The sequence below is a fragment of the Manis javanica genome, chromosome 13, assembly GCF_040802235.1.
Source record: "Manis javanica isolate MJ-LG chromosome 13, MJ_LKY, whole genome shotgun sequence".
Lineage (NCBI taxonomy): Eukaryota > Metazoa > Chordata > Mammalia > Pholidota > Manidae > Manis > Manis javanica.
In genome coordinates this window covers 61657527-61684718 of record NC_133168.1, presented here as the reverse complement: position 1 = coordinate 61684718, position 27192 = coordinate 61657527, and the positions used below count along the sequence as shown (strand labels likewise).

The following is a 27192-nucleotide window of genomic DNA, read 5'->3' as shown; positions in this document are numbered from 1 at the left end:
CTAAAGCTTATTTTGACCTAGTTTGTCAGACTGATGAATTCTTCCTAATATTTGTGCAGTAGTTACTTCCATGCTACAAAACTTCCACAAATCAAAAACAAAAGGTATATTTAAGAGGTTTATATAACCTCATTAAAACCTAATAGCCAACATAAAATACTTAGGATATTTACTGTCAGTTATGAATATAAAAATCTACAAAAAAAGTTTAAAAAAATCTATCCACTGTGACCAAATAGGATTTACCCCAAGAATACAAAGATGATTCAGTATTTGGGGATCTTATGTGTAAACTATATCATACCAATAAGTTCTTAAAATTTGAACTCAGAATCTCATGGGATATTTAATAGCACTTAGCACCCATTTCTGGTCATCTGTTAGGAATAGTACTTCCTTATTGTGGTGCCAAGTATTTGTTTTCAACCATTAACACACTTCTTATTAATAGTAAAACCCACAAATATTTCTACCAAAATCAAGAGTAGTAACACAATGTCTCTTAACGTGGTTATACAAGTTCTAGCTAGTGCAGAGAGAACACCAAAATCTTATAGGCAATACAATGAGAGAGACCCATATAATCCTGAAAATAAATAGTAGAGCTCTTAGAATTACTGAAATTCCATGAAGTAGTCAGATAAATTATAAAGATACTTTCTGTGGCAAAAAAAATTGGAAGCTTAACATAATAGGTTCATTTCTTATGAAAGAAATTAACATACCCAAGAATAACTAAAAAAATACATATTTTCAAACTCTTTCTACAGTAAGAATGTATAATATTATTACCAGAAAATAAATAATAAAATCTTAAGAAAGTAGAATGTATGTTTTTAATACTTAGATGTAAGAAAAATCTAGTGCTAGAGCTCAAGCTCAGCTACGTTTTATTAGGTGTAGACTTTTCCAGATAACACAGTAAGGAAGTTTGAATGCTCGATTTGAGAACTTCAATTAGGTTAAATATGATTAAAAAGCAGTTAAAATCTCAATCATCTATGTGTTTCTAAGTATTGATGGGAGAAAGAGTAGGTTTGAAATTTTTTCCAAGAAAACTTCATTTTCTTTTTCAGTGCTTGTTTTATTGGAATTCTTTTTATAAAAGTGTGAATAGATCTTGATACTTCTAGTAAATGGTTCCTAATACCGCTCTGCTACTGAGGACTTGGAGTGTTCTATTAAAATTTAGTTCCAGAAGCACTCTTTTTAAGAGCTGTAAATGAGAGAGCAGATAGCATGGCACAAGTTTTAGAACCAAGTGTAGCCTGGCTTGAATTCTGGCTTTGGTGTCAAAAATTACATGACTATGAGCAAGTTAACCTTTCTTAGCCATAGTTTTTCTTTTATAAAATTGAAATAATTTAAAAAATTGAAATAATAGCTGTGAAGTTTATGAGGATTAATTGAGGTGGTATACCTGGCCATTAGCAACATTTAGTAACTATTAATCCTTTAACTATTTCCATATTGCTCAGTATTATAAGCTTGAGGTACTAGTAATGAATTATTATAAAATATACTTTAAAGATGTTTTATTATATCATTATATGTAGTAAATATTGCAAAATTATATTTTTATGGAAGAGAAAATGACTGCAAGACATATGCTATTATGTGATGTAACCCAAACAAGTCACTTTTTGCATTTTAATAAGCCTTTGATAAACATAGTTACTAAACAAAGGTATTAAACATAATTATAACTATGTTCCATATGTCCAAGATAGTACAGAGGAAAACATTAGTTTGTTATGGAGAGACATAAAAAAGACCCAAATTGATCTAAAGATGACAAAATACCTGAGGTGAAAAATACACCTAATAGGATTAACAGCAAACTAGGCATTTCACAGACTTCATGAATTTGAAGGCACAGCAATAGAAATTATGCAAAAAAAAAAAAAAACCCTAAAAAGCAATACACCATCAGTTAGCTGTGGGGCAGCTTCATACAGCCTAATATATGTGTACTTAGAGTCTCCAAAGGAGGAGGGAACAGAAAAAATATTAAAAGATATAATGGCTGAAAGTTTGCTAAATTTTTTGAAAATATTTCCCAAATCTCTAAAGCTCAACAAATATCTAGGATATACCCCCCCCCCAAAATGGAGAAAATTACACCAAGGTACACCATAATCAAGTAGTTTAAAATCAGTAAAGATAAAAATTTTAAAGCAGGGAATAAAGGCTATAAATTTAGAGGAACAAAAGAATGATAGCAGACTTTTCATCAAAACTACTGCAAGCTGGAAGACAGTGGAGCAAAATCTTTAATGAAAAAACTGTCTACCTCGAAATCTATAGCTAATGATTACCTTTCATAAAAGAGTGAAATAAGACTTGTTCAGACATACAAAAACTGAAAGAATTCATTACCCTTAGACCCTACAAGAAATGTTAAAGGAAACTTTTAGGAAAAAGGAAAGTAATACTAGATGGAAATAAAAAGCAGCAGAAATGGTAAGCACCTTGGTGAATGTATAAGATTTTTAAAATTTAAATCTTTCTTTAAAAAATAATTGATTTTTAACAAAAATGGTAACAAAGTAGTTGGGGTTTATAAATGTAAAATGTATTTCAATAATTACACAAAGGTCGGGAGGGGAAAAATTGAAATAATAAAGTTTTTATGTGTTGAGAGGTATATTTTTGTAGGTACATTGCAGTAACTTAAGAATATAACTATAAACCCTAAATCAACCACTAAAACAGTAATACAAAGAGTTATAAGCTAAAGGTGATAAAACTAAATGAGAAAAGATAATCAGTCCAAAAGAAAGCAGGAAAAAAAAAAAAAGGAAAAATGGGAGAGGAGATGGAACAAACAAAACAAATGACAAGATGTTTCATTTCAGTCTAACCATATCAATAATCACATTAAGTATAAATTGCCTAAATAGTTAAAAGACAGTGTTGGATTAGATTTTTAAAAAATTATATGCTGTCTGCAAAAAATGCACTTCAGATATATAAAGACACAAATCAGTTATAAGCTAAAGGATGGAAAACAATATACATTTTAGCACTAATTTTAAAAAAAGTCTGGAGTGGCCATATTACTACAAACAAAGTAGAAATTGGAGCAAAGTATATTGTCAGGGATAAAGAGGGGTCTTTCATAATGATAAAGTAGTAAATTTATCAAGAGGATATAATCTTAAATATGATTATGTACCTACTAATAGAGTTTCAGTATACACAGGAGAGACAGGCAAATCCACAATTATCATGGATCCACAATTATGAACCCTTATTTCAATAGATGATAGATCAAGAAAATAGAAAATCAGTAAGGATATAGAAGACCTGAATAGCACTAGCAACCAACTTGATCTAATTGGCGTTTATAAACCACTCTACCCAATAACAACAGAATATGCATTCTTTTCAAGTGCATCTGGAACATTTATCAATAGACCATATTCTGGATAAGAAGACAAGTCAATTTAAAAGGATTTAAATCATACAAAGACTATTCCCAGACCATAATGAAATTAGAATGGTAAGGTATCTAGAAAAATATCTTGTAACTAAACTACACAAATAGCCCAGGGACACATTCTAGGCCATACAGAACACCTTAAACTTAAAATAAATCATACACAATACATTCTCAGACTACAAGATAATTAAATTGGAAATCAATAACAGAAAGATAGCTGGAAAATTCTCAAATATTTGGAAACTAACACACTTCTAAATAACTTCTAATTGGGCAAAGAACAAGTCTCATGAAAAAGTTTAAAAATACTTTTGCCTAAAAAATGAGAAAAGCAGTTTTTATATATCTGTGTGGGGTGCAGCTAGGATAGTGCTTAGAGGGAAATGTATTAAATATATATATAAAAAAATCTGAAATCAATAATCTTAAATTTCTGCCATATGAAACTAGGGAAAGAAGAGTAAATTAAACCTAAAGCAAGCAGGAGAAAGTAAGTAAAAATTTAGTGAGTTTTTAAGTGAGACATATTCCCTTAGATATTTTTAAAGGTTCTTACCAGCTACTAATTTCTGAGATAAAATGTAATGAGAGGGAAAAAATGATCAAAATGTTAACAAACTATAAGTTAACATGTATTTTAAACTGATGTGTTTTATAGTAGATAATGCAATATAAGAATGAACCTCAATTTAAGGGAAAACCCTTTAAGTTTGCAGATCAGCAAAAGCAGTGAAGGAGAACTAAGTCACATAATGACATATTTAGAGAGCAGAGAAAGCTTCATCAAGCTCAAGGACAATCTGGAATGTTTTAGTTGTGTTTCGTACTAGGTAGAAAATGTTGGATAAATGTCACCGCCTCTCCAAAGTATTTTCCTGCTCTCCAGACTAGATGTCCTCTGTCTTCCCACAGTATTCAGTACGCTCTGTACTGTAACATCTACATACCACTATCCATTGATAAGGGGTTGGGAAAAAAGAGACAAGGAGTAAAACATAAAGTTTGCCATTTACCACTGGCAGTCTTTTCTTGTGCTAGAAAGTTAACTTATTTTCTCCTAGTGAGTAGTGTAAGTTAAATGAAGTAAAATCGTATTGGTTTTCTAAAAACTTTAATGCACTAACTAGATGCAACAAATGTTTGTATTATGTATTTTATCTTCATGTGGCAGCAGTCTGAATTTCTGCCTAGCACCAGTACATGTCTATTTAAAATGATTAAATGACAAGAAGTGAAGCTGATCACACAAAACCACATTGCTGCTCTGTAGCAACCAGGGAGTTCCCTCAATGAGATTTTTAAAAGACAGTTCAAGTAGAGTTTCTATTTTATATAAGAATTTATTACAACAGTTTGATCTTGGCTCCTTAGTTGGTCCCTATAAAATCCTAGACTCGGGTGCCAAATTGTTAGTGCTAAAGGGAGTCATGTAATCCACAGCTGGAAGTTAGATTTTTGTCTTTTAATTGAAATGGAAGTTTTTTCTCTTGTAACAAATTTTACATTGGTTTGATTTTTCAACATCAGTAATAATAGCTACCATTATTGAGCATTTATTATATGCTATCCCTGCTCTAGGTTCTTTATACAAAGTTACCTAATTTGATCCTTCACAAACCCTATGAAAGAGGATGTTATTATTCCTCTTTTACAGATGAGTAAACTGAGGCTCTGAAAATATTAATTGCTTAATTTACAACACTACTAAAAGGTGATGACAAAATTTAAATATGGATCCAATATCAGAGTCCTTCAATGAGTAGTGTGTGCATTGAGCTTAGAAAGAGATTGAGTACCTATTTAATACAGTTATGGTTAGAGAATGCCAATGAATAATTATGTGCATACATGGTAGCTAGGTACAGTGGAAACAGCATAGGATTAAGAAATGGAAAACTTAAAGTTGTGACTCTGCTACTTATTCTATGACTTTGGCAAATCAGTTTGTTAACTCTCAAGCCTGTTTTCCTCATTCAAAACTAGAAATTAATAAAGCCACCTAGTAAATGGTTGTGAAGGTCAAATTGATGCTTCTAAGTGTTCTGTAAAGGCGTTTGAAAGGTACATAAATGAACTGATGAGTGTATTTCATTATTTGCCATAGACTTTCTTAAAAATAGTAAATTTTCTGAGTGCTTTTAAAAAATGATTTGATTTATAGAAATTCAGTGAGTTTCCAGACCAGCTCTACTGAATCACAGAATGATCTGTTATATGAGGAGGTTCTACTCAGTAGAACAGCTTGCTTCAGTGAGGTGCATCACTTTTGAAGAATTGCTATTTCACAATACCTTATAAAGGAATTCTTGACAGATATTTCTGTCTCCATTTTGGAAAAGTAGGAAGACAGAGAGGCCCAAAGGGAATCAGTGCCAGAGTCAGCTTTGTGGTTCCTAAAATAGCTATCACACTGCGCCTGCTACGAAGCTATCTTTCCTGTGCAGTTTAGAGTTGTGGGTTTTTAAAGTTCATTTCTGTCCCAACTTGAGAACAGGCAAAAGTCTCCTCCTTGAGGACTCTCAGTACCCTATACACAATGGTGTGTTTGGCAGTCAAATGAATCATCAGTGAGTGAGTCCCCCAGGTCAGCACTGAAGCTCGTAAGATGACATGTGGGAAGGTTGTGTTCTGTGTCAGAGAATGTGTTCTCCATACCTTTCATTCCAATACTGTTTATTTTCTTTTTGGTTAGGAATTTTGAAACTTAACCCATCTATTCCCACGTTCTCAGGATTAGCAACAGAAATGGAATGGAGCACAGTAAAATGAACGCATGTTGTTATAGGTGTTCGTGAAGGTTGTGTCAAAGCAGCAGCAGCTCAGAATTCAGTGGAGACTGTGGAAACCTTTTAATTCTTTCTGTTCAATGGAAGTAACCAATTAGGAGAATCCATTTTCTTTCCAGTCCCTCTTGCTGTCCCCTCCCCCTCGCCAACCTGCCTCACTCCCACAAACAGACTCAGCGCATTCACACACGGGCTGCCACTTAAGAGCTTGGATTACCAGTTTTGGTGATTACCTGGCTCACATCAAAAAGCTAACAGTTCTGTCTCTGTTCATGTTTGGTCAGCAAACAGAATTTACGCAGACTGACGCTCTTGAGGTGGTGTGGTGTTCGCTGGAAATTGGGTGTTAGGGACACCCTAGGAATTACAGCCCTGAGTTCATCTGGTAGCAGCTTACCAGGTATGAACCTGGAAGGGTTGTACGTGTAGCCAGACTCCTATACTGATGAGACCCGTTAACGTTGGGAATAAAGGGTCCCCATAGTTTGGGTACAGTGACACGAAAGAAATTGCAGATTAAGTGAGACCATCCCTTGTGGGTTTGCAGGATGGAAAAAGAAAGGGAGAGTGAGCAGGCGAAGTTTATTTATGGAATGTCAGGGGGCCGTTGAGGCTCAGCAGGCCCTAGGAGCCGAGGCTTCCCTCGGTGCCTGTTCTCTCCCTCTGACCTTGGATGAACTAGCGAGCAGTATATTATGCCGGGGGATTGTGCTGGTTTGTCATGGTTAGCATTCTGGACTGTCACTGGAATGTAGGAAACGGATGAATTTGAATTGAACCATGAGGTGGTCTGCTGGGCCCTCTCCTTGTCTCAAGGAAACCTGTCGCTGTTTGTCTGGGCCTGGCCTCATGAAAGCAATGGAGGGAAAGAGAGGTGGGCCTTTGATCTCTTTGTTGCAGCTGCTCCCTGGGAACTCCCTGAAATCAATGCCCTGTTTTCCTGAAGGAGTGAATGGCCCTGCCTAACTAGCTTTGTGAAACCGTGGGGGAATTCACTGCCTCTGTTTATTGACAGCTGAAAAGGAGCACATGGGGTGGAATGGACCTTCTTGTGAAAACCAGGCACAGGGAAAATTAGACCTCAATTTAACACAGAGGAATTTGGAAATTCACCCTAAAGGAGACGGTGGTTTCTCATGCTTACATTAGAACTACTCAAGTTTGGGGCTAGTTTGTAATGAACAATGGAAGTTCTGTCACAACTATGTTATAAGTAGGAATATGGTATGCATAATAAATGATGTTAAGTAGAAGTTGATTCCCCTCCTTTTTTTAAACACAGAAGTAGGGAAAGACAAATACTAACCATGATATAATCTGGTGTTCTTTCATTTTTGCCTTAAGAAGGAAAAAAACAAAAAAAATGATACTTAAAGTAAGCACTGATACATTACTAAGTCTCTAGAATATGTCTTTCATTTATGTCTCAAAACGTCTTTGACCTTTGTATCTGAGTTTTACTCATGCTAGCCATTCATGCTGTTCTGAACTGTGTGTTGTGTGGGAATATTATGATAATGAATTTATTTTTCAAAGCTTATATTCTTCGGGTATTATAACTGGAAGTCTATGTCAAACATAGATGAAACTAGCTAATAGACTGATATAGTACTCACAATTAGAGCAGTTCATAAATCCTAATATTGCCTGCCTTTTGAGAATACACTGAGGAAAAATACTTGAGTTTATCACAAGGAAACATCACCATACCTTCTTTTACAGCTCCCCTTACTTGCCTGAGTTCCCAGGAAGAATTTATAGCTTCTTCCTTTAGCCCCCAGGCCTTTGTGCACACCTCTATTATAGCACTTAACACATTGCCCTGTAGCTCTTTGTTTAGGTGTATTCTTTTAGCTGGAAGTAAAGCAGCCGTGTCGCATTCATTTTTCTATCTCCAAGCCCAGCAAAGCTCTTGGCTCAGTGAATGTGCTGAATGAAAGGGGATGGATAGCTCCCGGTGCATTACTTTGAATGTAATTACTTATCCAGGCTTCAACTGCAAATACTACATTTTAGAAAACCCTGATTGATCTATTGTTACCTGATTGGTATTATGGCTTTTTAAAAATCTTACCTTTATGGAGAATTATTAAACACTTTCTTGATTAGACAAGCTTGTTGGGCAGTCCATCAGCCTCTGAAGAGGAAATGTACAAAGTGGGTGGGTATATGGCATTGTCCTTTTCAAATCCAAGCTCTCTTCTCTAATAATTCTTTCCTAAAAGTAAATCTCAACACAGGCTTCAGATATTTTCAGTAAGATGAAAAAGCTTTTAGAGTTTTTTAGACTTTCACCTGACCAGGTTTAGTGATTTAGATGGATAAAGCCTCCATTTTACATGATTTAATTCTATGATGTAAGGTTAAATAATGCAAAACAAAACATCCATTGACAATTTTTTTAGCCTGATTGACCACCACTGTATGTTATGAAGCCCTTTGTCAAAGGAAACAAACACCTTCACTTATCAGTGAAAAATATAAGGGAAATTTTTATTCTAAAGGACTAAACACTGGGATCTCACAGGACCCTAGGAAAAGCCCAATTTCTGACCTATTTCTTTTTAAACCATTGTTGGAAATAGTTGTGAACATTCTTTGAGAAAGTAACATCTTAAAATCATAATGAAAAATTTTAGAAAATGGGGAGGGCAGGTAGGTAAGTAAGCACACAAATACAGGTCCTGGCTAATATTTTACTCTGTGTTATTTTGGTTTTATTTGAACCACCAAGGTTCTTTTTGAAGAAATCACTTGGTTTTCAGTTTTGATGAAAGGCAGGGCTCAAATTTTAAAATAAAGGTTTGTAAGTTTGTGACTTGTGGCAGGAATATCATAGAGGAATGGGCGTTTGTATGGGTCATACAAATGTGGCAGATTCAGCGGGTTGTGATTCTGCTGAGACTTTAGATTTCTTACAGGAAAATTACCATGGCCTTGATCGTTGATAGACTCTCGCCCCCGTAAGTATTAACTTGGAGATAAGAAAGCAGTAAGCATAGCACTTAGGTTTTATAGCTTGGCTGCTCAGTCCTCCCAGTTTCTGGAAGTAATTTTATATGACATCACACCAAAGCGGGGACGGGTAGAGAGTGAAAGGAAAAGAAGGAAGTCAAACTACTCTTTTCTGTGATGTTTCAGCTTTCAGTGGTGAGGCAGATCTTTGTCTACATTGATAGAGCTACATAGAAGCCAAGGAAATGACTGCAGATAAAAATGGTGTTCTTGTTATGTTTAGAGAATCAGATAACTTCAATTACATGTTCCTCCATAAAAAATCCTTTTTCTCAGGGCTGAAGACTACTGTAATATCCAAGAAGAAAAACTTCAAGTAATTTAAGAGGCAAACCCTCAAAATAAGTTTGGGGGTCGACATATGTTAGGTCTTTGTGTTTGTGTGTGTGTGTATATCTCTTAAGCAAACTTCCTAGTAGAAAGACACCAGGCCCTTCCCTCCCAGATGGCTTTCTGTCCATCCCGGCTGACCAAATAAAGCAGCCCTAGTACAAGCTTATCTAGTCATTGAAAGGGAGACATCCTTCTTACAAAGTAGATTGAATTACAGGAAAAACTACTTTGGAATATAGATTTTAAATTACCTTCATTGGAAATTCAAGTTCTGCCCTGTAGGCCTCTCAGTAGTGGTCCTGTCTTTAAAAAAAAAAAAATTATAGGTACAGTTGTTTTTTATGCTTTGGGTGTTTTGGTTTTTCTTCACTTGTCTGTGTTTTGGCCTTTCAATGGCTTGCCTTCCTCCTCAGAATCCTCAGCCCTGCTCAGGTGCTTGTTTTCTTTTCCCAAAGGATAATATCCTTACTGGACACTTTTTAAAAGGTTCTGATTACCGTCAGATTTTTGCCTGAGGCTGTGAGATGTTTTTACTTGAATTGGGGTCTCGGGAAAATAATTGTAAATATACAAGTGCTCCTTGCTTACCAGGCATGGTGTTTAGCACTTACTCAGATGAACTCCCTTAATGCTCAAAAGGCTCTTGTGCTGTAGATGGATCATCTCCATTTTACAGGTAAGAAAGCCAAGGCAGAGAGAGGTCAGACTAATTGCAGGAGGTAGAGAGGCTCCACATGGCACCTGGATCAGAATCTAGGCATTCTGGCATAATTGCCCGCCCTCTGAACCACATCACTGTATTGCCTCTTTGAAACTAAAAATCCTGTAAGAACTTAGGGGCCTGCCTCTGGAATGTTGGAAAATGGCACTATGACATGTTGATGGAGAGACATTTTTGATCCTGGCATTCCTAAACTCATATTCTGTATATAAATGTTTCCTTACACAATACCAGTGTGGTTTTTTTCAATGTCTTTTTTCCTTAACCTTTGGTTTTTTCCCCCCTCTAGGATTGCTCTCAGTCTGATGTGGCCTTCTGTTTCATGTCATATCTAAAACTCCTCTGTACCTCAAAGTCAGAAAGGTAAGTACGTCTCTGCTAAATTCTCTGACTTCTGCCCAGTCTGCTCTCCCACGGTCAGTCTTGAGTCTACGTTCTCATTCTGTCCTACGTTAGCGTGCACACACCACAGCCTTCTGCCTCTTCCACAGTAGAGAGGGGGTAATGTTCCAGAAGACATGTGCTTTCAACAGAATTTGCATTTGAGGAACTTCAGGCCTTGAGGGAAAAAGAGAGTTGGCAGGGTTGGGGGAGTATATGGAAGCCTGTTTTTCTACTCTTTAGAAAAATCAAGAGAAATACTAAGAACTGCCATTGATATTTATTCATATTTATTTAGAAATAGGGTATATTATACAACTCATTTTTATGTATCATGACTTGCCTACGAGAAACTTTGTTACTTCCCTCCCTCACATTTAAAAAGGGTATTTTGAAATTGCTTTATCATGAAAACAAATACTAGGGAAAAATTTGGGGTGTCATCCTCTGCTTGTAATCATATTTAGTAGTATATTGTGTATATTATAATTCAAAGTTTTCACACATCTAATATGAGGTGATTCTCGTTCACGTATGTTGTATCCAAATTTCCTAAGGTTAGGAAGTAAGTGTGTCCCTAAATCCAGTGTGTAAGGGAACTCATGGTTGGTAGGATTCCCAATATTCATTAGACATATTTATTTCTTATTCTCCACCGTACATGTGGATATTATAATTTGTTTAACCACCTACTTCGAAATAGTAACCCTTAATTGCAGCCTTAAATTTCATATGCAACATTTTGGTTGTTTTCCCTTGTTGCATGTACTGGTTCTGTGTTCAAGCCCATGGCCTTCCTCACCTAAAAGCAGCCCTCCCTGTTTTGCAGCTTCAGTGTTAAGTGTTGCTTAACCATAGCTCTTGGACTCTCTCCACACATTTTTTTTTGCAAAATGTCCTTGACTGCAATATGCCATAACTTTTTTATTCCAGTGTTCTTTGTAAGCTTTTTTATAGTCCATCTTACAGTTGAATTTTTTTTCCCTAAGCCTCACATTAGATAAACCACTTCCTAATTTATTTTGCTCTTGGGACTTATTTCTAGAAAGGCTATCTGCAGCTGCTCTATGTGGAAGGCCAAAGTGGAAAGAATATTAGATGTGTATGTGTTTAAATTCCTGCTCTGCAAATGATTCTAATTAAAACTAGTCCATTTCCCAAGCAACACATTCAAAAGAAGAAATTTAGCAAGATCCAAAAATGCTATAGTCACTTCTTTATATCATTTGGGTAACTTTATAATACTTATAAGACCAATGCATGCCATGCCCATTTGTGATTGTTTTCTCTAGTCAAACATGTTATTGCCATTACAAGCATGGCAAATAATGTTACATTGCTTAAGAATTTAGGAATCCTTCAAATACATGGCATATAAAACTTTGACACATGCAGGAAATAATAGAAATTTCTTTAACAAGCACATGTTAAGAAGTGGAATTGTGTCATGATAATGCAAATTTGAGGTCATTGAAGTGAATCAGTTTATACTTTGACTTTCTGTTATGTATACTGTATCCTGAAACAAGTTATTAAGTGTGTAGAATTGTTCTTGGTACTTATTAACAGGTTATATCTACTTTGTACAAGTGCTTTAGACTCTGCACCAGTCATTGTGCTTCTGAATATGCTTACGTAACGTATAATCTTGTAACAGCTCTGCAAGGTAGGTAGATGTCACAGTAAAGAGAAGTTAGGGTACTTGCCTAAGGTTACATACCTGGCAAGTAGCAGAGAGCTAGTTTTTAAACCTAGAGCCATCTGATGCAAAGCCAGTGGTCTTTTCACTGCACCACACCATCATTTTAGATTTTATTGAGCAGAATGCTATTGTTTAGTGTTAGTACTATCATTAATATTACATTAGCCAAATGTTAACTTTTTGAGCTAACTGTAGGAACACAACCTAGTATTAAATAAAGCATGCTGCTCATGTGGAATAAGGGAAAGTAAAACATATTGTCACACCACTTTTAGGGAAGAAAAGTTATCATCGAAGAAATATCATTAAAATTCCTTTACTTCATAACTCCCTTAACAAATGAAAAGTTAAAATGAAAGCAGTTGGGTGGGGTAGGGTTTATATTACAGGGGAGGGTTAAATAGTACTGTTAAAGTTAGTAAATAAAAGCACATTTCTCTATCAGTGTGTTTAAAATAATGCTAGGAATTATGCATGTTTATAGTATAACAAAATACTTTATTTGAGGAATAACTTAATTGATCCATTATGTGGCATTTACCAAGGTAATTTTTTCCTTTTTGTTTGAGCACAGGAATTAAAAGTGATTCATAAAACAGACACACACAATCAGCATGTAAATTAGAACCACATTAAGATGATCATCATTTTATGTTGTTTCCCTAAAATGATTCTCATTTGCCTACTATATTCAACTCAAAATGTGTAAGATCATTGTTCTGATTTAGGAAAGATTTAGAACTCTTTGTGAACAGTTAGTTTTGTAGAGAAACTTAAGTATTCAATCATTGCATTTATTATTTTCATGCACATTTTTATGTTCTTTTTCCCCCCAAGAGAATTTACGATTTTACCAATTTTAAGATACATGATGGATACACCCAGGATCATAATCTGTGCATCTGTTGTCTGACGTCGCTTTCTGTAACACAAGCTTGAGCATATTGCTCTCCTGATTAAAAGCTTTCAGTGATTCTGATTAGTCAGGAGGACTCTTGGTTGCAATTGACAGAAATTTATGGCACCACTGAAGAATTCCAAACAGCCAGATGATAGGAGCATATTTACATGTTAGAAGAATCACTCTGAAAGCAGCTTTGGGGTTAGAAGCCAGTCTGAAAACAGTCTGAGGAGCCAATATTGATCTCAGTGTTGAGTATGTAGCAACATCCTTTTACACTGACCTAACCTAATTCAAGTTCTTTACTCCCCAGGCTGGTGGTAGGTTTAAAGGAAGCCACATGAAAATTTTTGGCCAATAGAGTGGGCTGATCCTCCATTCCCCGTTAGCACTCTCCTCCACTTCCCCGTCCCACCCCACCCCAAGTTTTGGGCACCACAGATTGGAAAGTACTCTCCTGCACATGGTTGTCTGTGTTGGGTGGTAGGAGCTGGGGATGGTTCACATACGTGTGTATTAGCTGCCACCTCCTGGGCCCTACCCATCTGGTGTAGGAAGTGAATGTCAACCATGGCCAGATCCTTGCGAGGCCAGAGAGGCCTCATGCTCCTGTCCCTCTAGTTTCCTGTACTCTGACATACTGTCACTTCCATGTTACCTTGTGGGAGTTCTTTTCGTGGGTGCAATTTAATACAAAAGACTTACCTTCTGATAACCAGAGCAGAGAGAGGGGGCACTGTCTTACCGGGCAGCTTCTCCACTCACAGATCCATCTTCCCTCTGGATGTGCCCCCTCACATGCCAGGCAGACTTGGTGGGGGCCTGTGTGGCAGGGAAATAGGGCTTCCTGGTGTTTGATTCTTGTATATCTGAAGTTCTTCCGGCCAGAGCTCTCTGTTCTAAAAGTTCTAATCTCTGGCTTATCTAGGATCCTCTCCAGTTTTCAGCAGAGCCTTCATGAGCGTCATATTCAGCCAGAGAACTGAAATGGAATTTGCTTTGAGGATGTGACTGATCTCAAAGTCTGAGCCCCCTTAGACATTTCATTTGGTTCCACAAATACCTACCTTTACTGCAACAACATCAACAGATTTTTTTTTTTTAATCAACAGATTTGTCACGTTAAGGATTTATATGCTTCCTCCAGGAGTAAGAATCTCCCCTCCCCTGATTCCCCTCCATTTCTAGTGTGCCGTGTGTCCTTTGCCCACTCCCTGGGCCAGTGTGCTGGTCCGGGAGGCCCGTCCTGGCCTGGGGAGCAGGGCTGTCCTGTGCCTCAGGATGAGCAGCCCTGGCCTCTCTCCTTCCTCCTCCTAGTAGACTTCTGAAGTCTTTCCTTTTGGTTTTTCAGCAGTTCAGAGTTTCACATAAAGGCCTTAAAGATAACTTTCTCTGCCTCTCCCTTTGTAGGTATTTGCCTAGGAATGAGAAGAGTCAATCTTGTGAGTAAACTCTTACCATCTGTGCTTGTTTCCTTCCATCCTTCTCTTTCTGCCAGGGATTCTAAAACACAGGACTGCCCGCCCAGGTCACCAGCTCTTCTCTGCAACAGGGGGATGGCCCTTTTTGAAAAAGTCATGTGGCTCCAGTTCTAGCCTTTGAAGCTAGTCTACAGCACAGATACACACAAGTCTAAGGCTCTTAGCAGCTTACTGAGGTGGCCCACAGTCTGAATCTCACTCCACAACTTCAAGTATGTGGGAAATACTCCCTTTTCTTATTCCCCATAACTGTCTAATTCAGACTCCAGCCCCCATTCTGCCACTAGAGGGAAATTCCATCTTAGTCCTTTTCGGATGTCTCCCCTCTGCCCATGTGGTGTGCCCCAGAACCTGGAGATGTCCGCAGCCCCCGGTGGGTGAGGGACTGGCCCCGGCCTTAGGTATGTCACAGTAGGGGCCTCTCGAAGCCCTGCAGCTCGCTCTCTCAGGAGCACGCCTGCAGGCTAGAAAGGTCTTGTGTTGGGTCTAGCTTCTCTGAGTACATCCATACTGCTGTCCTGGCCTGGCAGAGTCCTGCCTGCCACCACTGTGCGAGGGCCCCCTGCCTGGGGACTGACCCATCTCTTCCTTTCCAGGTCTGGGAGTGGGGATGGAAGGATAGTGGCTTCTTCTCACCTTCTTACCTGCCCTCTCCTCCTCCTGGCAGAGAAGTCAGGCACAGCCTCCCTATTGGGTTTAGATTTTAACAAAGACAGGCCGCTTCTGCCATCCTCTGGGCTCAAAAACATGAAATTACAAAGCCTGCCACCTGTTTTAAATGAGCTGGATCCAGAGGAAAAGCGAGAGGGGGAGACCGAGCAAAATTCCAGAGTTGTCCTGCAGTGCTGATTTGGAGGCTGTGATGAAGGCAAAACATCACCCAAACAGTGGTAACTATGGAAATTAAGAAAAGGAAACAGATTTGAGAGACAGTAAGCTTGCAGAATCTGTATCGCTTAGACAGAAAAATCTAGTATGACTGCAGAGTTTCTGAGTCTGGAGAGTCTGGGAAGTGAAACGGTGAAGACACTGACCTATTAATAATGTGGACTTTCAAATCACACTCCAGATACAAATCCAGCTCAGCTGGTGTGTGACCATGAGCAAATTAGTGTAATTTCTAAGCCTCAGTTTCCCCACAAGTAAAATGGGGTTAATACATCCTCATATGATTGCTGAGAGCATTAACTAAAGTGATTAGAACAATGGCCGTCACCTTGTGAGCACCCATAAAATACTAGCTATTGTTATGTAATGGTGCCAGTAGCTAAAACTAGTAATGCTGGCATGGAGAAGGAGTGAGTCTGGAGTTAGCCATGCCAAGCCCCTGCTTTAGAACAGGAGACCGTCCGGGCACTACAAGATATCCAAGCTGAGGGGCAGGTAGATCGTTTGTCTGGAAAGAATGTTCAGGATTAAAGATAGAAATTTAAGAGGCCTCTGACCTCAAGAAGTAGTTGAAACCTTGGGTTGTGAATATGATCTCCCAGAGATTGTAGGAAAAGAGAGAGGGCCAGGTTGCAGGCCCACAAATCTGTTCAAATTTTGAGTGGCCCTTTGTGGCATGCCCCTCTGCGACATCTTTAAACCAGCTCCATTGTCTTGTGATGAATACAAATATCCATTTAAATTCTCCGAGCCAGATATATAATCTCATTGTTCACTTAAGATTTAGTTGTCTGTAATCTGCTACATCAGGTGGACTCCTTTCCATCTGGATTTATAGTCTTTCGAAAATAAAATTTACTTGAGAGGCTTTTCAGAAACAAACCTTGCACATCTTCAATTAAGAGGAGACTTTCTCTGAATACCAAGGTGGAATTCCCAGCATTTGGGACTTGCCCGGTCCTTTCTCACTGAAATCATTAGAAATAAAAAAAGTCAGTTTGAAGAATTTACTTAAGCAAAAAGGAGTAGCTGGAAGTGAATGGGCTGAAACTAGAGAGAAACCCCTTTGTCCAGCTAAGGCTTCATGACTGCTCAGCAGGTGGCTAACAGCACATTCACAGGGAAAAGGGCTGGTTCTTAAATAGAGCTCCTCGAAACAAATGCCTGGAAAAACAGATTGTGACAGCAAAATCGCATTCTAGAAAACATATACTCTAGATTCATGAAACGTTTAGTTTTTGTCATCAATGGATTAATTGATCATTTCCCAAAAAGATTTTCCTGTTTGACACTATAATCTGTTTACTATGTTCCAATCCCTACTCTAGAAAATGTTTTTTTCTTGCTACTCTGGAGATCAGAAACATCTAGAAATGTTTAATGTTATAGGGTCATTTTTCACAACCTATACACACACACACACACATACATACATACATACATGTATATATCATTGACATACTAAAACCTTTTTTGTTGCTGATTCTGAAACCTAAATTCTGACCTGGAAAGCAGTCTGCAAATATCATCCTGTCAAACTGACATGCATTATTTTTCCTGTCTCTTCTCTGCTTTCTTAATTCGGGGTATACTGCGCATGATTTTTCCTCAGAGACATGCATGCTCTCAGGTTCTCTGTTGCACTGTGAACCATTTCAGCATTACACTGGTGCTGAGATGGCAGGTGGGAGAGGCGGAGGGCCTTGAGCTCCTCCTGCCATCTCCTCTTTCACTAGTGCTGTTTACACTGAACAGCTTAAGAATAAGCTCCTGGGTGAGCCCTCGGAGGCCAAGGAGTATTGTTGAATTCAGAAAAGAATTGCTTTCTTTTAGTGATAATTTGAATATTTTGACAATGAAGCTAAGCTCCTCTGCTGCCTGGTCTGCGAACTTCTTGTCATGCGCACCCTTGCTGGCGGAGCAGGAGAGAGCCTCCATCTCTCTGAACTCATGACTTGGTATTATCCATTGGTGAGATGGGTGCGAGCAAAGGAAGAATCATCTAGAAGAATTGTACTTTCTTGCTTCAATGATTTTTAAAGCTCTTTAAAAAAATAATGCAGTTCCTTTGGAGACTACCCAGTTAAACCAGTAAATGCTGAGGAGGGAGACCATGGAGATTATCTGTGGTGTGTTTGTACATGCAAAGTGAGGAATACATGTAAAACACATTCTCCAGATGAGTCAGAGAATATGCTCACCTCCAGTTTTTTCCTGAATTGTGATAGGTTATTTTTAAACTTTCATTGTCTAAAAATTATCTTAATTTTTGTTTTTTAACTTAAAAAGATGTTCCCATGCAAAATAAATGGACATAGCCATTTTGATCAAATTAGAAGAAAACAGGAACCCAAGTGAATTAAGTCACTTAGGTGAGATATGACTGGCTTTGTTTCATAATAGATTTATCTTTGTGCTGGTTAAGAAAATCCTGAAAAGCTTTAGCCCTAAGAGGATCAACTGGTTAAAATAGTCTTAGTCGGAAGAAGCCAAGTTTTGTAATGAATTCTTAGAGAGAGATACTGGTTTGGAATGCTTGCCAGGGATCAGTGGTGCAAAGCTGGCTGCAGACTGAGCTCCTCAAGACTTGGGGAAACATAAATTCCCAGGGCCTCGATGATACGGTGTCAGTCTGTGTTGTGGCCTAGGAATCTATTCTTAAAAATATTTCCCTGGTAATTCTGGTGTATAGCCAGGTTTGGTTATCACTGAATTATGTATTCAGTTAAGAGACTTCAGCCTTTGTACCCTGTACATTTACTAAAACTGTACATTTCTATGAAGCTTTTGTTGAAAATGAATGCCCACTGGTTATTACTTTTTCAGTTCATAATTTGTTTCAGGTTCTGTTACTATGTAGATTTACATACCTGTTTTATGATATTTTAATACTGTTGGTTTAAAAAAATACCATTTCCTCTGAGTGCTATTTTGAATATTTTATGTAAGCAATTTCATGTTTGTTTCTACTTGCAGAAAGCAGGGGAAAACTTCAGGGATTGTCTAATCCATTTGCAAGTAGGACGAAAGATATAAATACTTAAAGGTCTTCTTGGGCAAGATTATAGGAGATACTGAAAATATTTTAAGTTATATTATGAACTTCATCACACCTTTGAAAGATATCAGATGATCTAAATGTCTAAGACTTTTGCCATATGGTAGATCTGAGGTGTTTTAAAATTAATGTTGGTGGATCTATTGAGGTATTACACTACAGGTTTTAAAGTTTAAAATTGCTCTATTAAAATGCATGAAAAAATAGAAAGTCTCTACACATTATCAGTTGGGTGTGTGTGTGCTCTTAATATGGAGCCCAAGCTGCAGCATAATGAGGTAACATTTCCCCAGCTTCTTTCACTGAAGATGTACAAGATCTCTTCTTACAGGTTTGAATCCTCAACTTCTGGGAGGACTCCATGACCTCAAAACTGATGTTTCCTGTCACCAAACAGGTATGCACCAAGACAGCTTTTTAAAATTATTTCTCTCTGGGCATGTTTTTAACAGTTGCTTGGAAACACATAGTAAAGTTGGTTAAGGATATGTGGGAAGTTCAAGGTACTTCAAAAAGTTTCTAGCAGAGATTAAATACATTTCCCTGTCAACTATGAAGTACCCTAGAACAGAACTCTTAACTGATTTTTTTTTTTTTTGGAAAAGCATTTGTATACTCTGAGTTTCAGGGAATCAGATGATGCAGTTTGCAACTTTTTATGTCCTCTGCTGTCCCCCATCCACAGCCTCAGTAATACCACAGATCTATAGAATTTTCTGCTGACAGCTGTCAGTTCAAAAGCTTTAAAGCTGTCCTGCTTGACTCTACTCCTCATATGTGTACATAAGATGTGTAAAAGGTTGCTCTCCCCTTTGTGGAAGACATTGGCTGATAGGCCTAAGGAAGATGCTGGTTACAGACCAGTTGTGCTAGGGAATCCAGCTACAGGTTCTGAGGCTTTATTTGGAAATACTGTAGTAAAAGCTGTTGCTGAAATCCATGCTCATGTAGACCCCTTAGGCAGGAAGGATGACAAAGTATAAGTGGAAAGTGCGTCTGGCGCCAGTCAGCTCAAACACCTGGGTCTGGCCTCTGGCTGCCATGGTGGTCATCGGTGACACTTCTGGGGCACTCACTGTGGTGCTCTGTTTAGTACAGTATGTTATCTGCAGGTCTTATTAGTCAGTACAGAGAACTTCAGTCTCTGAACTTCAAGTTTCCTCATCTGGTAGATGAGGATGAAGATGTCTTTCTACCTATGCCACATGACTGTCAGATGCAAATTACTAGACAAAAGAGCATAAGAGGCTTTTATGAGTTTGACTGAAATACAGTATTATTTTACCCATATGACCTTACTAAGTAATATTTTGATTTATTGGCCAAGAAATTAAAATTTATCCCAACGTGGGCCAGTATATCTACGAGGAACTGAGAAAGGTGCTGGCCATCCTGATTAGGGGGCGGTGGGGTAATCTTGCCATTGTATCTTCTGTTTACAATGTGATTGACATTTGAAGACTGGACGTGATAACCAGGAAGATCCTGGAATGTGTCTGCCCAGTGTTGGGTGGTGAGTGTGGGCTGAAGACAGGTAGGGGATGGCTAACACACCTGGCAGTGTCTGTCTCAGGAGTTGAGCAGGACAAGCCCAGGCAGGAGGGGACAGTGCAACTGCTAGGCAAGTAGGGAAGGAAGAGCAACTTGGGATATCACTATAGGCTACTGGGAAGGAGCAGCAAGCATGTGGTGGCGGGAAATGGGGCTTATTGTAAGCAAGGTGCCTGGCCTTCAGGGTGACGGGAGCACAGAACAGCACATTGAAGCTGCCTCAGATGGACTGTAGGATGGACCACACATGCGGATTACCAGGACAGCTACTTAGAGAGTTCACATTCCTCCCATTGAACTGGGTATGATTGTAATGGTCTGTTAAACAAACAAAAGACCTAAAGCTGTGAATGGGGGAGAGAAAAGGCTTAAGGTGAAAAGGAGAGGAGGCCATGCTTGCTTGTGTGCCACTCTTTTTAAGCTTTCTCCCCCATTTCCTTGACATTCCTTTCTCCCTTTCAGAAAAGCCAGTGCAGGAGCTTGGAAACACTGCCTTGTCTCTCAAGTGCCATTTCCTTTTAGAATGGAAACCTAATGAAATGTTTTTCATCTTCAAAAATTAAAAACTGGGGTCCTTCTAAACAACCGCTGATAAATATTTTTGTATTTCAAATGAAGTATTTCTGTATGAACACTTAGCATTTGAGTTTATTGGACATGACATGGAAAGGCAAAGAAGAAATTCTGACTCTGCTTTGGGTGGTAATTTTGTCTAATAATAAAACAGGTGGTGGGCAGGCTTGCTTCTGGAGGACTGGGAGTGAGCATTGGGGTGCGTGTAGCAGTTTTACCTTTCTCAACTGTGCACACAGTTTAATAGTAAAGTGAGTTCTGGATGCTCATCAGTTGAAAAAGCTTGGGGAAAAAAAGTATAAATAGTCTATTAATACTGCCAATTTCAGTTGTGTCCATTGGGTCCAGATTTGCTTTCAGGCTCATTTGTATAAAAAGATCCATTTAAAGTTTCAGAACAGTACTTTTAAATCTGTGATTTCTTCAGGGTAACAGTTATCCTCAGGGGAGGAATTAATGATTACTGGTAACATTTTCCTGTGTAAAGCAATGTGTTGGTGAACCACTTTCAATGGCTCCCAGATGCCTCTGCTTGGTGTTCGGATGCTGCCCCCTTTGCGTGCCGGCTCTGGCTGCTCTCCTTCCACTCACACCTGCCTTCCAGCCCCTCCAAACCACACCATCCACGCTGCTTGCCTCATGCCTCTGCGCTTTTGACAGCAAACAAACATTAGGGATTCTCTTTGCCTGAAATACATCCTTTCCCTTTCGTCCACCTGGTATGCTCTGAGACTCAGTCCAAGTAGTAGTTTTCAAATTTTAGGAAGTACAGATACCCAAAAGGAAAACCAAAGAAAAGTCATGTGTAATTCTGCCACCCAGAGATACTTTGCTTGCATCATCATCTGTACTTTCAGGCCTTTTTCTATTTAGAGATGATGATGTTTTAGGACCAAAACAGTCCACCCAAGTCTTTTCCAGATCCCATTTAGCTTTTAAATTTCAAGAGATTTTTAGCTCATGAATCTGGCTTCCCGTCATCATGTGAGTAGTATACTTTTCTTACTTCTTTTCTCAGTATGAACCTTTGCCCTCACTTACTGGGAAGGAACCAGGCTTTTCTTTTCCCTAGAATGGTAACCGTATTATTAGGACAATAGGCCCTGCCGCTGATTAGGTAAGTTTTGGTCCCCCGTGCCCTACGCTTAGTCCCAGGAAAAGAGAAGCATACCCTAAAAGGGCCTAAAATCCAGTTGTGGACGATTTGTCGGGAGGGAAGAGGAGGATATATTTTCAGCTGTTGCAAAGGAATAGACCGTGTCACTGACTTTAATGACTAAACAATCTGCCCTCGTACCACAGGCTCTGTCCGGATCTTGGGACCACTCTCCGCCCTTCACCCCCTGTGTGCTACCTAGAGTTCATTAGTAGTAGTCTTAAAACAAGGTCTGTTCCATCTCAGCCTGAGAACCAACCCTGGACTTGCCTGTCCGGATGCTCATAGCTATTTTGCTGTTTGCAGACATTTGATATTTCTTCCTAAATGTTTATGTGTATGTGGTGGGAGAGGAGAAGTGTGGAGGAGTTGAGAATCTGTAAAGGTCCTTCCTTGCCTCCTCTCTGCCAGATGGTTATTATTTGGAGTGACCCGCCTGTAGAAGTGCTGGGGCTCCGTCTGGGGGTCCTGAGCTGTGCGTGCACCCTGCTTCTACCCTGTGCAGGTGAGGGAAGGGGTGTGGGCATGCTTACACACCGGGTTCAGACCAAGCATCCCTGTGGTGATGGACCCTTGCTCGGCAGTCATCCTTCGCCCCCTGGTACTGTGGCCTCTTAGTCTTCTGTGGCTCTTTGAGGTCCACATTCCTGGGCTTCTGCCTTTCCATTGCTTCTTGGCACTTCCTCCCATTCCAGTTGACACAGAGTCCTACTGGCACTTTCTGCCCACTTGTACCTCCTCTCCTTCCACCCTCCTCATTCCACCTCCATGTAGAACCCAGTGGCTGGCCCTGATCATTAAATAGGTTAGATGTTATCTGCAATCTGCTGAATACATTGGAACCAAGAAAGGCTCCCACCAGTAAAACTTCTTTCAGTAAACTAGGCAACCAAACAGGGACTTTGAGCTATTTTTGTTGTATACCATCGCCATCTAGAAAGTATTTTGGAACATCTTATCAAGCTTTTTCCCAGTGCAAACTTAATTCTCATTTTATTTATTTTTGTGCCATAGACTTGTCACTATGCTGTCTTACCCAAGAGGAACTGGGGGAATTGAGAGGCCAAAGGCTTTTTCTATCTTCAGAGCCTCTGGGAATTACACGTCCCCATGGGCCTGCTTCTGCCCTGTTCCAGGGCAGAGTAGATATCCTGAGGGAGGATCAGTCTTAGCTGCAGCCTGCTGCAAAGAAAACAAATTCCTCTTACACCCAGGACAGCTCACTTTACTAAACCCATTCTGGGGAGAACAAACACTGGGAATCAATGTTGATCCTAAGAGTTTACTGATGTGATCAGAGCCACCCATGTAGAGCTCAGAGTCATTTATAAATTCACTTGTAGAAGCCAGATTCAGAGTGATATCCACTTACCTGAACCCAGGAAATCATTTGCTCTATTCGGCCCAGAAGAGTGCCTCAGCCTTACTCTGTGCTGCAGCTCTCCCTGCTGTCATCCTACAACCTAATGCCCACTAGGCACCTTTAAATCAGCACTTCTGAAACTGAACTCCCAACTCTGTTTTGCTGGATTATTCTTCTGGGATTCATCGTTCCTTTCCTTCTGCCACCACAGTCACCTCTTTCCACAAACCTAATATAAGTCCTAATCTAAGTAGTCTATTTACAAGTGTCATTGCAGCCTGTCCCCTCTACCTTTCCAGGGATCAGAGGATTAGCTCCTCTGAGATGTGGCAGAAGCCCAAATGATCTCACTACCCTGATCCCATCACTCTCTATCTAGGATGTAACACATCCTGTCATAATTATTATCAAAAAGTATAATCTGATGACACCCCCTTATAATGAATTCCTGTTGTCTGGCTCCCTGGCCATCAGTCCTGGGTCATCCTTGCCCCTTGTACTTTGGTCCCTCTCAGTCTTCTGAGGCTCTTTGGGGCATAGATTCCTGTGCTTAGGCCGTTCCCATGGCTTCTTCCCATTCCAGCTGAGACAATGTTTTCTTGGCATTCTTTACCTACTTTTACCCCTTCTTTCCCCACCTCCCTCATTCTACTTACACATTAAACTCAGAGTTAGTGGCTAGCCTTGACTACATAGGTTAGTCAATTTGTTAAAATATTACAGTGACAAAGCCCACCTTCCCCTAGTGCAATGGAGCAATACATCACTGACTCTTCACAATTTGGTCTTTGCCTCTCTCTCCAGCCTGTGTATCCACAATTTCCCTATATTTGCATCACATTCTAGTCATATTAAATTACTTATTTTCAGGTGCCCTGTGTTGATTCAGCCCCTTGGCCTGAAATAGACCACCTCTCCCTTGAACACCAGATAAACTTACAGTCTCAGGTTTAACTTTGGCTTCTCCATGAAACCTCTCTAGATGTCCCAAGTGAGAGATGATCACTCCTTAAACAACTGTATTCCTTATCTACTTAGAATTTTAATAATCATTTTCGCTTTTTTTTTGAAGCGTAAGTCTTTACAGAGCAACTTAATTGTATCGTATCTGTTAATTCCCATCTTTGAATTGCTCATGGCCTGTTCATGACTCCAGTCTTATTTATTGCCTCTTTTCCTCTCACTAGGCATTACTGGGTTTTTCCTGACTTTATATTTTTTTTACCCATCTTGTTGGTTTAAAAATTGAATGTCATTCCAGAGTGTTTGTATGGGTGGGGAGATGTTAAGAAAACAGAAAATGTCAGATGTGATAAGTATATGACAAAAGAAGAAAAAGGGAAAGATGGCATAAAGTGTGACAGGGAAGGGGTGAGGTTGGTTGGGGATATTAAGTAGGTTAACCGGGTTTGGAGTTTTGCCAGTCAGGCACAATGAAGAGGGAAGTCCTACAGAGTAGAAGGTACAATGAAGTGATTTTAGTGAAGGACCAAGAAATCTAACCTGGATAAAATTTTTGCACATTTTCATCTGTTTATTAGCTATCTCAGGTTCCCCTTGGTAAAAGTCTTGTTATTGTATTTTTTTTTTTTTTGTCTAACATTTTAACAGTAAGTCTGTAATTTGTCTGGAATTAATCGTACATAGATGTGTGTTAGGAATCCAGCTTCCTTATTTTCCATATGGATAACCAACTGCTAAGTAATCCATTCTTTTTCCAATGATTGCAGTGCCAGCCCTATCATATATTAAGTTTCCCCACAAAGGTGGGTCTGTTTCTTGAGTATTCATTCTACTCCATTGGTCTACTTGTCTGTTCCTGTGCCTACCTCATACTGCCTTAATTACTGTAGCCTTTTCTTGTTTTTTAATCTTTTGTCTCTGGTCTCTCATCTGTTTCTTTTTGGGAGAAATCATTGTCTGTATGATGATGAGAATGATCCAGTAGAACTTCGATATTCTTCAACTTTTCCTTTTCCATATAAAATTTAGAATGATCTTGCCAAGTTCTAACAAAGAGCCCTGTTGAATTCTTATTAGTATTGCATTGAATTAATATATGAACTTGGAGAGAACTGACAGGTCTCTCTGTATCTCCATGTTCATGAACATGGTATATTTCTCCATTTATTTGGTCTTCTTTAATGTCTTTTAGTACTATTTGATAATTTCTCCTTAAATACCTTGTACATCTTTGATCATATTGATTCCTAGATACCTTTATTTTGGGGCTAATGTATATAGTATTTTTAATTATATTTTTCTTTGCTAGCATTTAGAAACGCAGTTGATTTTGTATTTTGATTTTTGTAACTAGATACACTTTCAGACAGTCTAATATTCTATGTGTGGATTCTTTGGAGTTTTCTATGTAGACAGTCACCTGTAAATAATGAAATATTTATTCCATTCTAATTTTGAATTTTTTGTTACTTTTTATTGTTTATTGTATGGCGACAACTTCTAGCACAAATGTTTAACAAGAATGATAATAGGTAACTTCTATCATATCATGAAGATAGTAAACTTTCATTAATTTAAACATTATCTCCTACTGTTTTTCTGGTCTAACAATACAATACGTATTTTAACTACTTAACCTATGAATTATTTTACTGTTAATTAGTTTCTGGCTTATATTAGCTGAGTTATGAAAGATTGCTTCTTTCATGAGCGTTAGGACTAGCAAATGTAAAAATAGCAGGTACCCTCAAAATCTGCCACATTGGCAAATATAAAAGATTCTAAGAAGCATCAGGGGGTTTATTACAACTGCAGATATTTGGCTGCTCTCTTGAGTGAGTTTTGACTCCAGTGCCTGTCCATGCCCCTGGGTTTTTGCACTTGCCTGCCTTTAAAAAAATTAATAAATGAAATAAAATAAAAACCTGTTCTTCTTTCATGGATTTTTCTCTCTCTAGGATATTATTGGTATTTGTTTTTGCAGTTTTCTACTTTCTATAGAGGCTCTTTTCTTTATTCTAGATACTTTTTCGCTATTTGATCTATGTCAATTTTTCCTTCTAGATGCTTTCTTCTGATTTCTGGTGATCCTTGGTTGCCTGCTCAGGGCTTTTCAACAAGGGCTTTGTTGCGGGGTAATGGCAGGTAAACCCTAGGGACTGACATTTGTCTTTGTCATTAGCTCCCATTTCCCAGAGAAGACTTCCCCAGTCTTTTTCCCTGGCTTCCAGGGATCTGAGAGCCAAATAGGGAAGGTATACAAACTTCCACTTAATTCACCGTTTCATACATAGTACCTTCATTTCATACCTTCTCCTGGGAGGGGGTCGGAGGCCTGAAATCTTCACTAACAGACTTTCAGCCACTCTGCTTTTATACTCACTCTCACCCCCACTTCCAGAGGTACCTAGTGCCCACATTGCTGAGACTTTTGATGGGTTCTGCAGGGTAAATCAGGTTGCTCCATAGCTTTTCATTGCTGGCTTAGAATTCAGCTTTCTTAGTTCTGCTAAGTCAGTTCTGCTTGTTTACCTGCTTCGCAGCTTCCAGAATTTTGTTGCTGTTTTCTCCTTTCCTGTTATCTTAGGCTGTGTTTTTGAAAATTTTCAATACTGTTTTAGTAGAGTTCTAGGAGAGACTGGAGCTACATACTTTTATTAAATAGCCATCTTTAACTAAATATTATACTATTTGTAAGTAGAAAGTTAGCACCCTGTCCTTTTTCAAATTTTCTAAGTCTATTGCATAGATTTGATATTGCGAAGCTGTGATGTAATCAACTGCATGGCTTTCTCATTAATTTTTTCTCTATTTTAATTATAGATAAATATTTCACTTTGGTATTCTTGCTCATTTTAGGCCTCATTTCTAAGAA

General features: G+C 38.7%; 1 protein-coding gene across 2 annotated transcripts in view; it reads left to right on the top strand.

The window, feature by feature from the left end:
* Window positions 1-27192, top strand: part of PLAGL1 (PLAG1 like zinc finger 1) — a 110930-nt gene that overhangs the window by 69784 nt on the left and 13954 nt on the right. For both annotated transcript variants that reach the window (XM_073219696.1, XM_073219697.1), the window contains exons 2-4: window positions 10590-10663; window positions 14695-14726; window positions 19043-19108. The gene's annotated coding sequence lies outside the window, so the exon portion shown is untranslated. The remainder of the gene's footprint in view (window positions 1-10589; window positions 10664-14694; window positions 14727-19042; window positions 19109-27192) is intronic.